The sequence below is a fragment of the Ailuropoda melanoleuca genome, chromosome 4, assembly GCF_002007445.2.
Source record: "Ailuropoda melanoleuca isolate Jingjing chromosome 4, ASM200744v2, whole genome shotgun sequence".
Lineage (NCBI taxonomy): Eukaryota > Metazoa > Chordata > Mammalia > Carnivora > Ursidae > Ailuropoda > Ailuropoda melanoleuca.
The window spans coordinates 86,336,317-86,355,134 of NC_048221.1; the positions used below are offsets into that span (position 1 = coordinate 86,336,317).

Below are 18,818 nucleotides of genomic sequence, written 5' to 3' on the forward strand. Positions count from 1 at the left end.
AGTAGTCTCTTAGGAGCCTATGTATTTCTTTGGTATTAGTTGTAGTGTCACCTCTTTCATTCCTAATTTTATTTATTTGAAACTTCTGTCTTTTTTTTCTTAGCCTAGCTAAAGGTTTGTCACTTTTGTTTATCTTTTCAAAAACATAGCTCTTAGTTTCATTGATCTTTTCTATTGTTTTTCTGATCTTTATTTCATTTATTTCTACTCTGATCTTTATCATTTGCTTCTTCCTGCTAACTTTGGGCTTCGTTTGTTTCTTCTTTCTCTAGGTCCTTGAGGTGTAAAGTTAGGTTGTTTATTTGAGATCATTTTATTTTCTTAATAGATGCATTTATCACTACAAAATTCCTTCTCAGAAATGCTTTTGCAGCATCCATAGGTTTTCAGGTGTTGTATTTCCATTTTCATTTGTTCGGAGATTTTTTTTAAAATTTTTTCTTTTGATTTCTTCTTCGACCTATTGGTTGTTCAGGAGTGGTTGTTTAGTTTCCACATGTTTGTAAATGTTCCAGCACTCTTTTTGTTGTTTATTTCTAGTTTCATACCATTGTGGTTGGAAAAGATACTTGGTATAGTTTCAGTCTTCTGAAATTTGCCAAGACTTGTTTTGTGGCCTAACATATAATTTATTCTGAAGAATGTTCCATGTGCACTTGAGAAGAATGTGTACTCTGCTGCTGTCAGATGGAATGTTCTGTAAGTGTCTGTTAGGCCCATTTGGTCTAGTGTATGATTCAAGTCCAGTGTTTCCTTGTTGCTTTTGTCTGGATGATTTACCTATTGCTGAAAGTGGGCTAGTCCTTTACTATTACCATGTTGTCAGTTTCTCCCTTCAGATCTGTTATTACTTAATATATTTAGGTGCTCCAGTGTTGGGTGTGTATATATTTACAGCTGTTATATCTTCTTGATGAAGTGACCCCTTTATCGTGACATAATGATTTTTTTTTCATCTCTTGTTACCGTTTTTGGCTTAAAGTCTCTTTTGTCTGATATAAATATAGTTCCTCCTGCTTTCTTTTGATATCCACTTATATGGAATATCTTTTCCATTCCTTCACCTTGAGCATATGTGTGTCCTTAAATCTGAAGTGAATCTTTTGTAGGCAGCATATAGTTGGGAGAAACTTTTTTCAATTGAATGTTTTGGCAAAAAATTCTGTCATACAGACAAACAGAAGAAAACAGAGCCTATGCTTTCTGTGGAAAATAAAATTTGATTATGTATTAATATCCTTGCTCATTCATTTGTTCAGATTTTCTGTTTCTTCCTTTTTCAGTCTTGGTAGGTCGTATGTTCCTAGGAACGTATCCACTTCTTGTAGGTTATCCAATTTATTATCCCATAAAATTTATTTTATTTTCCACAGAAAGTATAGACTGTTTTATTCTGTTTGTCAGTATGACAGAATTTATGTATTTATTTATTATATTATATATTTGTGTGTGTGTGTGCATCTTTACAACGGAAGGGTCTGGTTTCTGAGCTTTGAGCTATTCATGGGCTTAAATTTATAGCAAAGGGCCAAATATCAGAAATTCTAACTTGTCATATGTTCCTGCTTCCTCACTCCAAACTAAGCCAGTTTTGATGAAAAAAAAATTGTATAATGTGAGTGTAGGTAAAAGAGCAAACAGACTTCTTTTAATAACATGAGATTTAGGAATTAAACATAGCAGGCTGAAGATCCTGTAGGAATTTCAAGTGATATTTTACAATGGTTCACTAAAGGATGTTTTAAGCCTTGGTTTACATAGCATGCTACTTTATATAGTATTTTTTTCTTCTTAGGATCCCAGCAAGAGGAGATATTGTATTGATAATCATCTCTGCTTCCTTCCAATCTGGCCAGGTGGGAAGGGAATAAACAAAAATAATATCTAGCTCATAGGAAAAGTAGGAAAGAAACTTTAGAAGAGTAAAGGCCAGCATAAAAAGGAAATGTGAAGTAGTGAATATTTTGAGTAGGATAACCTTACATTATGGATCTCCTAAAAGACAAATATAAGTTGGAGATATGTCTGAATGTTTGAACTGAACTTCTAAGAATTGCTGATTTTACAGCATTTGCAAGGAGATATCTACCACATCTTACAATGTCTCTAAGGGTCCTCTTACATTCATTTATCATTTACTCTTCTTTTAATTGTCCATTAGGGTTGCTTTATTCATTATGTATTTGTGAGGTGTATGCCAGAGACTGGGCACTTAAAAGGCTACAAAAAGGCAGAGTTCTTGTCCTTGGGCTGCCTACCAGTTGGTTGGAAGGTCCAGATATATAAAATGATAAGAGGACAAAAGAAATACAATGACGGTGTTTCAGTAAGGAAGAAATAGCAGGGATATAGAGGAAGAAAAACAATATTCCTATTGCTACATTTTTTTTCTTTCTTTTCTTTTCTTTTCTTTTCTTTTCTTTTTTCTTTCTTTCTTTCTTTTCTTTTTTTTTTAGAAAACTGCCTCCTAGAGAGGATTAATTCTACAAAATGGAAAGCCCCTTTGGGAAGATGAACACTATGAAGAGGTTGGCCATGTGAGGTGGAGAGTAAAAGCTGCAAAGAGTTGAACTGCAGTGTTTAAAAGAGGAAACTATTTTGAAGTTCTTGGTTCAGTCCAGGGGGTAGTAGATGAAAATAAAGAATGGAAAGAGTGAAGAGAGGAGCCAACAAGATCAAGAAGAGTTGGTATTAGGCCACGAAAGGCCACAAGATGCTCACCATGCCATCTTGAAATTGGTTGTATCCTTAGGACTCAAACTTCTCTTTCTCTGACTTTCCCAGTATGCTATCAATAGTAAATTGGACTCCCCTCCGGAATTCTTTGTGTGGTGGAGTAGTTTGTTGTTGCTGTGTGTGTGTGTGTGTGTGTGTGTGCTTTGCAGGGTGTGGGTAGTTAGAGAAAGGGAATGTTAATCCAAATCTTGAAAGAAATGGTGTTATAGGATTGGTTGCAAGATAGCATTTGGGTATTACAGGGTGAGGCCAAACATAAACAAGGCCATTAGCAGACACATGTGCGCACGCACACATAATGTGTAAATAAGAATATTTTGGCTACATCTGCATATTCACTGTTTAACATCCCTTCTTCTTTGCCTTGAAGGAATATGTTTTCAATTCCTCTTCAAGCTACTAGTGGTTTAGTAAGAAATAAGACCCAGGCCTTTTGTTTTCCAACTTGTTTACAGCAACAGAATCTTATCTTCAAATAAAATCTCACCCCAAAGCACAAAATGTAAAACAGATAAAATCCTCTTTGCCCTGGTTAAGAGGGTGGAAGTTTTGTCCTTTTGCACTCCCCCCTGCCAGCCCCTGAGAATTCCTGTGGCTCCACAGAGCACAGCCTGAAAACCACCGCCCTGGAACAAGAGAAATGAGACTGTCTCATTGGTCTCCTTTCTAGCTTAAAATATACTGACCTTGCCAGGAGAAATTACATTTAGCAGTTTGTGCCAGAAAATGAAAAAGGTCGATAAAATCTAGTGTTGGCAAGTGAATGGGGAAATGGGCACTTTTGAACCCTGTTGGTGAGATTGTAAATCGGTGCAGTCTTTTTGAAGACAATTCATCAAAATTTTAAATGTATGAGTTATGTGATCCCTCAGTTCCACTTCTAGAAATATTTCCTATGAAAATACTCATATCTGTACAAAAGTGTACATATAAGGATCCCCATTATAAGAGTATAAAATCAGAAAAAATTTAAATAAGGGAATAGTTAAATAAATTATGCTACCTCCATATAATGGAATATTATGGTCATTAAAATGAAAGAGTTAGATATATATAGACAGAGATAGAGATAGAGGTAGAAGGATGGCCCTGGTACACTGTGAAGTGAAAATGAAAATTATGAATTTATATATATACACATACACACACACACACAAGCAAACAAAATCCACATTCTATGAAAGCTGTGTAAAACAAAAACAAAAACAACCCACAACCCCCCCCCCAAAAAAACCCAAAACGAAAAAAACAAAACAAAAAAAGCCTCTAGATTAAATGGTTAGTCTCAGGGTTTAAGGTTTACTTCTGGAGAAGGAGATTAGAGGTATAGGTAAGGGGGCATCCACTTTTTGTTGTATAGACATCTGTGTCACTTGAGTTTTTTTTACAAGAGACATGCACTAATTTTATAAATAAAGAAGCAATGAAGAAAGATAAACAGTAACATTAAATATTTTGCTTTTTTCAAGAAATGGCAAGTTTCCTTCTTTTCTATCAGCAAATTCAAATAATATACCCTGTTTCCCTTTTTGCCCTGCCTACCAGGCAGGAAATCCAGAGTCAATTCTGAAGCATAAAGACCGAAAGACCTAGAATATTTGCCTTTCCCTTTCCCTTTGATCCTAGTTATCTAGTTATCTAACTTTTTCCTAAACCTTCCCCAGGCTTGTTTTTCAAAAGAGAGAAGAGTGGGTTATAAAGAAAGAAAACTCTCGGGGCACCTGGGTGGCTCAGTCGTTGGGCAGTCGTTGGGCGTCTGCCTTTGGCTCAGGGCATGATCCCAGGACCCTGGGATCGAGTCCCGCATCGGGCTCCCTGCTCCACTGGGAGCCTGCTTCTTTCTCTCCCACTCCCCCTGCTTGTGTTCCCTCTCTCGCCGGCTGTCTCTCTCTCTCTCTCTCTCTCTCTCTCTCTCTCTCGCTCTGTCAAATAAATAAATAAATAATATCGAAAGAAAGAAAGAAAGAAAGAAGAAAGAAAACTCTGAGCCCCTCACTCTGAGTAGCCCACATTTCTCTGAGTAGCAAACTCTGTAGGGTTAGTGTGGGCTAAATGAAAGATTTTATTTTCTATTTACACTTTATACTCTGATTATTCTCACCTAGGATCTGAGGGCAAGAATCAGTACGCTTGCAGCTCTAGAGAACACTTGGCTCTACTTTAGGATTTCACCTTGTCTCCAAATTTAAGAGCTGCAAGGACAAGAAGGAGCCTCTTGTGAAGAGTCTTGTCTTTATCCTTGTAGATGGGTGGGAGATCATGGAGGACTTTTAAGCAAAGGAGTAACTGGATCTTACCCATGTTTGAAAAAAATAACTGGCAGAGGAAGAAAGTAGATGGGTGTGGGGAAAGGCAGAGCTACTCCCTGAGTATCTGTAGAGAGGCTGGACAATTGATGCTTATATGGCTACACCAGTGTGGAAGGATGCATTTATTGGAAGGGACTTTGTACCACGTGTCAGTTATGTCTGGTTGGGTCACTTGGTCTGAACATGGGCCAGTTAGGCATATCGTAGGTCCAGTTAGACTCACAAAAGGAAAAAGTCAAGTTTCACAGGCTGCAGTCTTAAATTCAGCAAGCCATCTCATAAAGGGGGTTTCATAAGCATTTCAGAGCAAAGACATCCTTGTGGTTAGAAAACAAGCGAAGGCAGCAGTTTTCCCAGGTCCCTTGGCAGTGGCATCTTCATCTATCGAGAGAGAGCTTTCTTTTCCCTCAGCCTGATGAAGTTCTGTCTGCCTCACGTTGGAGGTGGGAATGCAGTACTAAGGACACCAGTTTGGGGTCAGACCCAGTTCAGACCTTGATTCTGTTACGTATTAACTATGTGACCTCGACCTCAGAGCTAGTTCCTTCACTTGTGAGAGGGGTGGTAAAAACACCCATTTCTGTGGGTGCAGGGTAAAATGAGGGAAGGTAGGTTAATTCTAAGAACAAAGTGTGACTTTTATCTTTTATCTTGTTTTTAAATATTCCACTTTGTACCCCTCAAAAGACTTAGGGATGAAGTTGTTATTTACTAGTGCAGGTAGTCTGAGGTGTCTGTTTTAGGCCTCTGTACGTTGAATAGCTTGCAGAATTAATAGCTGATCTTCATTCTCCCTTTAGATCTGGGGATGGGGGTCATGTAGAGGGGTGACAGCCACCTGCCCCTCGACCCCCCACTCCCCACATAGTGGAGCATGCCCCTCATTGCTGTCACCCCCAGGAGACCAGCTCAGCCCTGACTCTGGCAGCAGTCTGGACCTCAAATATACCCCTGGGCTGCCACATCTGCCTGTTGTTTCCTGGCAGTCTTTGGAGGTGATTCCAGTGCTTGGTGAGGCTGGTTCCATCCACTGCTCAAGGTCCACTGGCTCTGTAGGTCCTGCCCACCATGGAGCAGGTATCAAAGAAATCAGTGACTCAAAAAAAAAAAAATTACCTAATATTGGTGTTATGTGTTGGGTTCTATTTCAAATGCGTTGGAATCAGGACTTTGCAGTTTAAAATAAAGTCTATGTTAAAACTCCTTCCACTGTACCTGACAAATATGGGAGTTCTCAGCTCTTTTTCTATCCCCTCCCAGCCCTAGATGCCCCTCAGCTAGACGTGGCAGGACGCTTCTCACAGAGGAGGAAGGAAATCATTCAGGTTCTAGTGAACCTGCTTGGCAGGAGGTGGTGTGGGGGTGCAGAGAGGACTGCGGTGCAAGCAAAGTGCCTCTGTTGGTCAGAGTTTATCATGGGATGTCCTTGGCTTGAAAAACAAGCCTGAGGAAGGTTTAGGAAAAAGTTGGATAACTAGAAATAGAAAAAGCAGGATCAAAGGGAAAGGGAAATGCAAATATTCTAGGTCTTTCGGTCTTTATGCTTAAGAATTGACTCTGGAGGGGCGCCTGGGTGGCACAGTCGTTAAGCGTCTGCCTTCAGCTCGGGGCGTGATCCTGGCATTCTGGGATTGAGCCCCACATCAGGCTTCTCCGCTGGGAGCCTGCTTCTTCCTCTCCCACTCCTCCTGCTTGTGTTCCCTCTCTCGCTGGGTGTCTCTGTCAAATAAATAAATAAAATCTTAAAAAAAAAAAAAAAGAAGAATTGACTCTGGATTTCCTGCCTGGTAGGCAGGGCAAAAAGGGAAACGGTATATTATTTGAATTTGCTGATAGAAAAAACGAAACTTGCCATTTCTTGAAAAAAGCAAAATATTTAATGTTACTGTTTATCTTTCTTCATTGCTTCTTTATTTATAAAATTAGTGCATGTCTCTTATAAAAAAACTCAAGTAGCACAAATGTCTGTACACCTGCAGAGTGTAGTTGTGTGAGTACAAATACACACGTGTTTGCTGGGAAAAGTGTCAAAGGGATCGGTGACTCAAAAATGTTACCAAAGTAATATTGGTTTCACAGGTGAGTTATATTTCATATGCATTTGGATCAGGGGCTTCATGGTTAAAATAAACAAGTAGGTAAAAAAAAAAAAAAAAGTCCAAGTTAAACATACCTCCACCATGCCTGACAAACATAGGGGGGATTTCAGTTCCTTTTTTTTTTTTTTTTTAAAGATTTTATTTTTAAGTAATCTCTATACCCAATGTGGGACTTGAATTTACCATCCTGAGATCAAGAGTTGCACGCTCTACTGACTGAGCCAGCTAGGTGCCCCTCAGTTACTTTTCCCTTTTGAAATATCTGTAAGGAATAGCCTTCTCAGAGGTCCCCCAGGCCTCAGGTAGATCATTTTTGCCTTTGCTGATGTGTTCTCCTTTAACACTCTTGGGAATATTTGCTGTACAGAAAAAGCTGTATTATCTTAGTGCTCTTGCTAACAGATGAGGAAAATGGGGAAGACTGTACATTTATAGACCTTAACCACATGCCAGGAACCTTTTAAACTGTATCTTTTTAAATCCCTGTGTTTTTAATCCCATTTAAACTGAGGGAAAAGAGATCAAATAACTTGCCCAAAGTTACAGCATTTGAATATAGACCTCAAAACTCTTTGGATCCAAAGTCAGTATCTTTTTTACTACACTAGGAATTTCCTGAGGGAAATTTTTTAATAACTGGTGAAATTTGCATTTTAGTGCCAAAATGCTTTTAAACTCCACTCCCTTTGGGGGAAAAAAAGGTATACTATCTCCTAAATCATCAGCATGGAAGATGAAAGCTCTGAACTCCCAATTTCCCCCCACTAGTCTGGGCTCTTCTGGAGTTCCCTCTCTTCATGCTCCAGGTCCATGCTGGATGTTTGGGACTAAAGGTGGGTGGGTAGGAGAAAGGAACTTTGGATCACAGTGGTGAAACGGAAAGTAATTTGACTCTCTGAGAGATAATACATCTTGAAGAAAGAATGGTGCAGGTAAACTTGACCCAGCAACAAAATTTGGGTGGCAGGAGGGAAGGAATTCACATTTTAGAGTTTTCCACAAAGGATGGTTTCTCTAGCTGATATCCAAGAATCTCAGAGAAGTGAGTTAGTGGTCTAGTTTAGGTTGGATTTCCCTAAGCCAATCAACTCTAACCTGCATGTGAGATTATGTAGGAACATGTCAGCTCCTGAGTGGCCAAGCTGGGGAGCTGCTGGAGAGTGCTGGGCAGGTAATCCCATCAGTGTTTCCCACATTTAGCCGCTAGCCAAAGCTATGCCTGGGATTTGAAGGTTAGCTGTCACTGCTGTGCTGATGTGCCAGCTCCATCATCAATTTAAACAAGTAAAAACAAGGTACAGCAAGTTCTAAAAAGGCTGTTCAAAGAAAATGGGGTTATGGGGTGCCTGGCTGGCTCAGTTGGTAGAACATGTGACTCTTGATCTCAGGGTCATGAGTTCAAGCCCCATGTTGGGCCACAGAGCTTACTTTAAAAAAACAAACCAACCAACCCAGAAACAACAACAACAAAAAAAGAAAGTGGTGTTCTGAGTTTAAATGGTGAATTGAATGCATGCATCTAATTTCATTTCTTCCTGAGCACCCTATAGCTACATTGAAGAGATTCTTTACCAAAGATATAAACATACAAGTACAGAGAAAATAGGAGAGATGGTAAGAGCAATGACATTTTGGAAGCTGGAAAGTACATGGATGAGTAGTAAGGATTTAACAACAGGCCCAAGAAAGTTGGCTTCAAACTTTAGAATCTTCAGGATGCTCAGGAATTGGCAGTATCATGTATGCCTAGGTCTGGGGTAAAAAGTAGACCTCAAATAAGGAAGAAAAAGCTACTTGAGAGGCAATTGGATTCCTAACTGCCTTTTTTCCTCTTTATGGTACCAGATAACTATTCTTCCCCCATGCTAACAATCTGGAGGTTTTATCTCTGTAGAGAGTAATATAGATGGTCCGAGACTGAGGGATGCCAAGCACAGTTGAGAGCAAGGCTTCTTATTGGAAGGAAAATGAGCTCATACATTCTGACTCTCCAGACTTCTTTGTTCACTTGTATCTCAGCCAGACTCTCCTTCACCAGGGAGGAGACAGGAATAGTCTTTTCTGGGAATCTGACCAGAACAAGAAGAAAATGTAAAAATACTGACTTCAGTGTTGAATACTGAAAGAGCCCAGCCAGGTCACCTTAGAATAAAGTTCAAAGTCAGCAAGCCTGTCCACTTGCTGAGTGTTTTAAGCAGTTTTTTACTTCCCCATTATTAATTAAGAGCTGAAAAATAAGAATTATCAGATATCTGAGGACAGTCCCCAACAAAAAAGAAAGAGATCCAAAAAAAAAAAAAAAAAAGCAGCATGGAGCAACAGTAACTATGTAGGGAGGAGAAAACAAAACAGACAAGAATTCCTATAGCCTCAGATAAGAGAACACTACATATATGAAACAATAAGACATTATAAGAGGGGAATATTTTTTTAAAGACCTTATTTATTTGTTTGACAGAGAGAGAGAGCACAAGCTGGGGGAGCAGCAGGCAGAGGGAGAGGGAGAAGCAGACTCCCTGACAAACACAGAGTCCTCCATGGGGCTCGATCCAGTACGCTGGGATCATGACCCAATCCAAAGGCAGACGCCTAACCAACTGATCCACCCAGCCCCTCCAAGAGAGGAACATTTAGAGAATAAAAAGAGCTCTTAGAAATTAAAGACATAATCATGAAATTAAAAAACAGCATGGCCAGAATGTAAGAGTGAGAATTTTCTCAGAGAGTAGAGCAGAGTAGACAAAGAGGAAAGAGTAAGAAAATGAAAGAGAGTTCTGTTCTAGAAGGCTTACCATCCAAATAATAAAAGCTCCAGAAAGAGAGAATGACATAAATGAGCAGAGGAAATCACCAATGAAATAATTTAAGAAAATTTCTCTTAACCAAAGAACATGAGTTGTCAGATCAAAAGGGCTATAGAGTCCCAAGGGCAGTGAATGAAAATAGACCCTCACAATGGCACAGTGTAAATTTTCAGAACTCTGGGCCAGGGAATTTATATAAACTTCTAGAGAAGAATAAACAGGTCACATAAAGGGAATTAAGAACCCAAATAACTTCAGACCTCTCCACAGTGACACTATAAATAAGACAAAGGAGCAATATCTTTAAAGTTCTGAAGGAAAATTGTTTCCAGTCAAGAATTTTATACCCAACCAAACCATCAAGCAAGCAGGGCTACTGTATTACACAACTCCAGGGATCAGCATTCAGAGAACAGTGTTGTGTAATAAAGTGGCTTGCATTCAAGTATGAGGAGAGAGCAAACACATTTTCAGACATGCAAGTCTCAAAAGCTTATTTCCTATACATTCATACAAAAAGACTACCAGGGAATGTGCTCTCCTAGAACAAGAGAGTAAATTAGGGAAGAGGAAAACATAGCATATGGGCAGGCCTGGCAATGCTGGCATCAATTCATACTGTTGCACAGGTCCCACACATAGAAGGTCCCATACTTGTTTGATGCTCTGGTGTCACCATCTTCAAATTCTCAAAATTTTTAAACAAGGGACTCTTCATTTTCACTTTTCACTGGGCCCCACAAATTATGTGTTCCTGTCCAGGGTACAAGAAACAGGTGATCCAACTCAGGAGGAAGGCAAAGGGAATTCTCATGAAGAGAGTGAAGGGAGGTTCCAGGACAGCTATCAATAGATACAGAGGACAATTATTCCCAGAGAGAAACGTGAGACTCAAGAGACAGACATGTTGGTGGCTGTCATAGCCAAGTTTCCACCGTTATTTTACCCTCTTTTCCAACCTCAAGACAGAATGCTTGAATGAACCTTGCTTAGATTCTAATCTGTATTATGACCATTTGTTGATAAAGTTCTCACTCTCATTTCCATGCCTTGCATCCACCTAGGGATACTCATTTCATCTCACCAAACTTTCTGCTTAACCCTGTATCTGGAAACTGGAGGTAAGGTAGGAAATAGAGAGGATCCCATACCCTCTGACATATTTCTGCCTGACATCAGTATCAGGCTCACCTGGAGGCCTTGCCACATGCCCTGACTGTGCAGAGCCTTGTGTCTGCTAGGACTAGCTTCCAACCTTGCTCACTGACTTCCCCAGAAAGGGCTTTTGCAGACTCTCAGGGGAGCTGACACTAAGCGATAATATTGCATTTATCCCTGAGCTTTCAATTAATAGTGTAACTCTGATCTTTCTTTATGCAATTACCAAATTCTCAAAACTAAACAATATGTTGTATAGGCATAGAGTCATAGGTGGTAAAACCATAAAGAAATCTGGGAACAATTAACATAAGAGTGTGAACTGGTAGTAACCTCTGGGTGGCCATTGACGGGGAGTAAGTGGAGGAAGATGCAGCTGGAGTAGGCTCAGGGGCTTATAAAGTATTGTTAATATTTTATTCTTAGACCAGGCTGAACGATAAGTACATGGGTACCGGGTTTCATTTTCCTTTAAACTGTATATTTTAATAAACTCTTATGAATGCATGACACAGTAAAAAAAATAATGAATGTCAATGTCATTATCATAGGATAAATTTAATCAGTGGCCACATTTGGCTTTTGACCTACAAAAATCTACATAGTCCTTTCATCATGGAATTTCAAATAAAAGACCTTAGACCATCTGGTCCAACCTCCTTTTTGTTTGTAACCATTATTATTTTGATTGGCCTTTGATATATCCTCATATATAAATTGCAGTACTTATAAGTTCGTGTTGTTTTCAATGTTTAGTGAATTATTAAACTTTCTACTGGTGTTTCCACATTTCTCCTTCCCCTGGGTCCTTTATCTTTCTGAAGGGTGTACTCAAGATTTTCTTCATTGGCCTTGATAATTTCATTTTGCTCAGATATATGGTGGGTGGGGATACTAAAGGAGCAAACTGCTTTTTACTATCAATGTTCTCCTGTCTTTACTTGTCCCAGAGAATGTATCCATTTGGCATTTACTCCATTCAATGCAAAGACGTTAGGGACCTGGAATCTTTCTGCCAAATTGAGTATGAACTGACTCACTGACATATTTCTCAAGTGATCCATTGGCCCAATGAGTAACATCTTGGAAGAAGCATGAGTTATTGTTAGTCATAGTTATTCCTTCACCTTTCCTGGAATGCCTTTGAAGGCACCAGACATCAGCAATATCTATCATCAAATGCTCTTTGTCTGCAGTTTCTGTGATTGCATTCAGCTTGTTCACGGCAGAGAAAGAGTTTTTCTTCATAGGATGATGGCTTTCCTTCTATAAAAGGTATCCACTATTTAGCCCGCCCGCAGAAAGGAAGTTGGCACAGGTTCTGAAGAGCCAATCAATTCCTTAGCTGTTCTTGAACAAACAACCCTTTCTTGATAGCTGTAGAATTTTACTACAATTGCAGAAGTTGAGTAACTTGTCAGCTGGTCATTTGTAACCAATAAAACTGAAAAGATTATCCACCTTTATTTGAGTTTTGGATAAGTAAACAAGATTGGTGTAATTCTGGAATTGTGTTGTAAGCGCTGGCTGTACTATGGAATTACATCTGGGCCGGATTTTGCTGTAGTTCTTAGCATTCCTGGCATGAAGGAATTAAAAATCTAAGTCAGCATCATACCTATTAATTTATTAGTTGTTTTCGTGGTATAATGAGTAATCTCATGCTGAGCACTGAGATATGAGAGGTATTAAAAGTTATAAAGGTCATAAGGTTATAACTTTTGTTTGCAAAAGATAGAAACTCTGGAACAATCTTAATAAAAAACAGGGCATTTACTATAATAAGGATACAAGGGCATCACAGAAGCCAAGGACAGAAATGTGATTTACCCTTAAGAAGGGATTAGAACCAGGAATTAGGACCCACGGTCTCCTTTTCTCAATTCTGCCCCCCTCTGCACATGTATGTCATTTTTCTCCCTCTCAGATTCTTGGCAGAACAAAGCCACTCTTCTGTTGGTTCTATGTTATTCAGGATAGTCTAGGATATGCTGAAGAAAAAATACATCCTAATCCATAATTGTTTTCCTTACTCATGTCACAATTTTCTGTGCAATGGATAGCCCCTCTCCATCTTTTAGCTATGCTGTCTAATCATATGGCCTCCAAGGCCACTGTGGTGGGGAAACGGAAGTTGAAGGATATGAGGGGTATTTTCAGCAGAGAACCCTACATGTGGCTTGTCATTTCTGTCCATCTTCCATTGGCCAGAACTTAGTAACATGGCTTCATTCTAACTGCAAGGGAAACCAGGAAATGGAGAGGAGCCGATGGATAGTTAGTGAGCACTAACAGTATCAGTTACATCTCTAGTCAACAGACAACTGAGACCAATTAGTCAAACCCCTGTTTCCTCAGAGTTTCTCTCAGTACAAACTAAATTCCTAGAGAAGAAACTCTGGCCCGGCTTTGGTCAGAAGTCCACTCTGATCCAATATGCTCTGTCTTGGAGAGAGGTTCATGTTGAACATGACGATTGCCAAAAACCCACCACTTCCACTATGTGACTCAAATGTAGAAAGGAAGCACAATACTCAGAAAGAGTAGGTTCTTCACGTAATCAGTGTTTCGCTGTCTGGAGGCATGTTTTGTTTCTGAAGCCTCTAAGAATTAGTCACTCCCTTAAGCTCTGTCTCAATAATGATATCTGTATCTTATGGAATTCTTTATTTTAAAGATGAAAATACAGTGAACCTGCTTGGAAGAATTAGGACTTACTGATTTTCTCTCTAGATAATTGCCTATGAGACCTACCTCTGGAAATAAGACACTTGAGCTGTAAGAGCAGCTACCAGACATATGAGTATGGAAATAGTCCTTCCTGCTCTAGTTGAGAGTTCCTAGAAAACAAACGTAGCCCTGGAGTCCTTCCAGCTGGACCCCCCACAATAGTCATTAGAGTTGTTTCAAATATTCCCGTTCTCTTCTTCAGGATATGTGGTAAGAGTGCACTTCCTTTCCTTTCTTATAATTAGATGTGGACATGTGACTTAATTTACCCAATGAAATAGAAACAGAAATGACATGTGTCACTTGCAGTCAGAGGCTTTAAGAACAAGTGCATGAGTCACTGTATTTTCTTCTCCCTGCTGAGGAAATTATAAAAACATGTGTTGAGATGGAATTGCTCAGCTTGGATCCCCCTGCCTACCCGTGCTGGACAATTAGCATGAGCAAACAATCAACTTTTGGTATGTTGAGCCACTGAGCCCTTGGGATTGTTTGTTCCAGTAGATAACCTAGTCCATTCTGTCTGCCACACCTCCATTCACAGCCATCCCTACCACAACAGGCCTCCCAGCAACATGCACAGTCTTATGCGGCAATGCTGTTCAAAGCAGGACCCTCTTCCTTCTCTCTGCTGTCCCTGGGAGGGCCAGCTGTGTGGTTTCTGCTGGCTTGGCAGTGACTGTGATGCTCGTGTCCATTCGCATGTCCTCTCATTGCAAAAGCCTTGTGAATCATAGGGCCACAGATATTTTCAACTGGAAAAATCTTTGGATGTGGAGGACTACGGATAGATTATATTTGAAATAAATATTTAGGCACTGTTCACTGCTGCCACATTCCAGAAGGAGAGGCTGATTCGCTATGCTCACCACAGACTGCCTGCACAGACTATGCTTTGTTAAGGATTAGATAAAGATGAAGTGCTAAACAGAGAGCAAGGAAGAGAAGGAGGCACGGCCGTGGTCAGCACAAACAAAGCCGGCTTGTCTCACTGCGGCAGCTGTAACGTCCTTCAGAGGCTCCGAACGAACAAGCCACACTTTAGCTCACTTTCTAACAAGCTTTGCTGAAAGCTGTTCTCAGGTCAAATCAAGAATCAGGAAAATCTGATTACTTGTTAAAAGACCAAATTTTCCTTTAGTCATTAAAGATAAGAAAATTAAAGAGATATATGAAGGTAAAGAGGAAATTCTAAGGGCTCCTTCAATACAGGTAGGACTCAGCATTTGACCAAACTGAATTTCTAAAATTTTGGGGTAAAATATTAATGGTACAAGCCAAAGAGTACCTTGACGACACCAGAGGTAACGGCAATGTAATGAAAACTGCCTGCGAGCAGCGAGAAAGGAGCCCTTCAGCTGGGGTCATTGTCCTGAACCTAAGCACTTGACTGTGCATCTCCTCCCCGCCATTCCCCATAATGCTTTTTCTTCAACTTGGCCTCAATACTCCCAAATGTTGGTTTTGGAACTCCTCCAAAAAAGGTGTAGCCTCTCCTGTGCATGCTGTTACTGACTCTGGTGGTCCACAGTAGGCCTGTTTTAGGCTCAGGGCCATGGCCAGCCCACAGCCTCTGTGCAGATGAGAAAAGAGGTCCCACCTTCTCTGCAGATGCTGCTGTCAGTCCAGATGTTCAGCCTGGACAGCAGAGCACAGACTAGATCTCGGACTCTACTCACCCTCTTGGCCTGACCCTGAGCCACAAGACCCAAGCTGCATGTCCAAACTCAGCACCCTGGCACCCTGTCTGTTTTCCCACTCTCCTTGAATTCTTTCATTGTCCAGCCTGGGGGCTGCAGTGTACAGAAATTTGAAACTTGACGCAGAATTCCTCAAAGAAGCTTAGATGACGATGAGGAGGAGGCAGAGGAGAATTATCATGATAATTATTAGTTATTAGTCATTAGTAATATTATGATTATGAGTTACTATGGCAATTAGGTTTATAGCATGCTCCCAGAAAAGCCAATTTAATGAATAATGCCGCTAAATTCTTGTATTAATAATAATGGTTTAAATTTCTGGGAACAAGGGCCACAGGCTCAAAACTCAAATGGAAGGAGAAAGGAGAGCATAAGGAGGAGGAAGAGATGAAGGAGAAGGACCATAGGGAGGAGAATTAATGTCTTTCTTAGGGCACATGTTGAATTAGTGATGGGTGGTTTTTTAACTTCCTTTTTATTACCTCCCCTAGCGTGTCCTGTGCCCCCCCCCAACACACACACCCCTGCCTGTCTTCTAGAAGGTCACCATGCTCTGGAATTATCTACTTTTCTCTCCCCACCAAACAAAATTCTATCTTCCTGGTGCAGCTGGTTTGTAAGAAGGAAAGCGATCTGGTTGAACCAAACCATATTAAGATGAGAATGACAGATGATCACAGTGCTTTCCTAGAAGTTGGGTTTTTTCCCCCCCTCTTTTAAAAAATATTTGTTATGTTTGTTTTCAAGGGGATGCTTACCAAAAACAAAGCTCATCCCTGGCTGGACATTTGCTCCTGGAAACAGCTCCCCCAAGCTCTTCCTCCTTCCTAGAATTTCTTCTGTCTTTTCCCTGAGGTACTCCTGATTTTCTAGAGGCTCTAATTTTTTCCTACAGTGATTCCCTTGCAGGAGAAGCAGGGACCCTCATGGGGGGTGGGGGAGAGGTGATCTTAGGGAGGGAGGAATAGAGGCTGTGTTCATTTTCTAGTTGGGGACATACATACTACATCCAAGGCACGTTCTGAGGCAGGCTGAGCACCTTACGTGGATATCCTACATCTATGCCTTGCAGCAGTACATAGTCCAGGTCCTAAACATCTTTGCAGAAAAGGAGTGTTTTCTGTTATGAGACATGCCTGAGTAGATCCAAGTCACACATGAATCACTGCAGAAAATGAGAGCCGTAGAGTGTGCATGATATTCGTGTCAGTGCCTCCCTCAGCTGACATTGGGTTCCCTGAAATGACTTCATGGTGATTAGCACTGTCTCTAGTGAACACTAAGTGCACCAATGATGCCCCCCTTTAAAACAAAGCATGGTGTGGGAAGAGAAGGTTGTATTTTATTGGATCCCCAATTATGCGTGAGTCACTACTACTGGAGGTAAGACTCATTCTTAGAATATTGATTCTACAGTCTATAGAAGTACCAAAAATATAATCTTGAAATCTGAGACAAGGTAAGTACATTTATACTATATAAGAAATGTAGTATATAAATATATCATAAAAATAGTTTAATTTATACTTCAGGACTTCAGGAGGTAATCACTCAAGTTACATATCAAAAGGCTGTAGCTAGAGTTTCACCAGCGTCTTGCCACTGCTTCATTTGCACAAACATAAAAGGAATGTGCTGGTCTTTTGATTTTTATTTTAAAAACAGAAATTGGAAGAACTTGTTGAGAATATTTGATACGACCAAGCTCAAGAACACACAGAGGAATTGTCTCCTTGGCAAAAGTTGGGGTGGAGACGGGCTTAGTCAGCACCCTGGGCACTCAGCACTCTTCAGAGAGACCAGTACCCGAGGGCTGCTTGGTGGGAGGGATGCACAACGTCATTAGTCCCTGGCGGTAAACAAAGGGCGCCTTCAATGGCTATTTTGTTTTCTGCTTCGTCAAAGAACAAGGATAAAGAGTATGCTACCCATGATTAATTCTGGAGAAAAAAATTCCATGCAACTAGAATTTTTTCTAAGATTTGAGACAAAACAATATTTTCAACCCATATCAAAACCCGCTCTGGAAAACTGATATTGTGCACTGTGGAGAGTGCTTAGGAGAATGTGCTATTTGTTCTCATCCTTTTCCAGGCTTTGTCCTCATGGCAAACTTCAAGGCCAACAAAAGACAAAGGCAGAGGCAAGGCTACCCCTGGACAATCGGTGAGTGGGCAGCATGGATGGAGCAGAGAAGGGATTGAGGGGTGAGAAGTGGTGGTTGGTCACCAATTATAAGCTGTAAGACTCTGAGTGAGTAATTTAACCTTACAGATCTCAGTTTCCCCATCTGTAAAATGGGTGATAGGACTAGATCAGGGGTCCCAGACTTCTCTGTGAAGCCTTCTCTGATTGTTCAGGTTATATTTCTACTTCCTTTTTGATACATCATTTTAAACTCCCTAACCGTCGCAGTCTTTTAGACATAATTCTTATTTAATACATACAGATGTGTATTTTATCAACAACTGTAGAATTTCAGTTCTGGAATATGTAAATTGCACATCACTCCTTCCATGGATAGATGGGAAAGAGAGAAATGAAGGTTGAAAGTAGAGAGGAACTAAAGCAGAGACAAAGATTTTTGAAATGAAAGATTGTGCAGGACCAAGGAAAACTAGCAGTAATAATCCAGGGCTTTGGAAGCACTTCCTGTGGTTTCAGTGGGGAGAGTAGGGGGAGAAATGCATGTACCCGGCATGAAGTTAAAATGGGCAGATCCAGGACTGCAAAACTCTGGGTATTGGTGGGGGATTAGTTCTCAAAGTTTTTTCTCAAGCCTTCAACATTTCTTGAGAACCCAGATATTTTAGGAGGCAGAGACCAGGAGCTGGGAGTCAAACTTCCTCCTGGGTTTAGTTCCCCCCAAAAAGCAGAACCTGAAGCAAGGATTTAAGGCAAGCTGTTTGTTTATACGTCACTCTAAGAGGTCAATACAAAGTGTTAGTGAACACATTACTGCTGTGGTCAGTTAGGGTCCAATCCTTCTGGAGACCTCTGAGACACTGTATGGCCCCCATCTTGACTCATTCCAACTAAACGGTGAGAACTGGTGCATTTTTCTACCAACTCTCTTTTTCTCCTAGAGGGGTTACATCTCTAACCCTTCCAGCCTGTCCCTGACCAAGTCTGCTTCGCTGGAAGAAGCCCTCATGCAAAGTCACAGATAAGTGTTAGGAAGCCCTTGATGTATAAGGAATAGAGGCAGGATATTAGTGTGTCTGATAGAAACCACTAGGTCATAAAATAAGACCTTGAACATTCAGAGGAGGACCAACC

The 18,818-nt window shown here is 40.5% G+C and overlaps 1 protein-coding gene across 1 annotated transcript in view; it reads left to right on the forward strand.

Moving 5' to 3' along the window:
• LOC105238736 overlaps positions 1-18,818 on the forward strand; it is a 254,903-nt gene that overhangs the window by 192,478 nt on the left and 43,607 nt on the right. Inside the window, exon 11 of the mRNA XM_034659203.1 lies at positions 17,634-17,705. The gene's annotated coding sequence lies outside the window, so the exon portion shown is untranslated. The remainder of the gene's footprint in view (positions 1-17,633; positions 17,706-18,818) is intronic.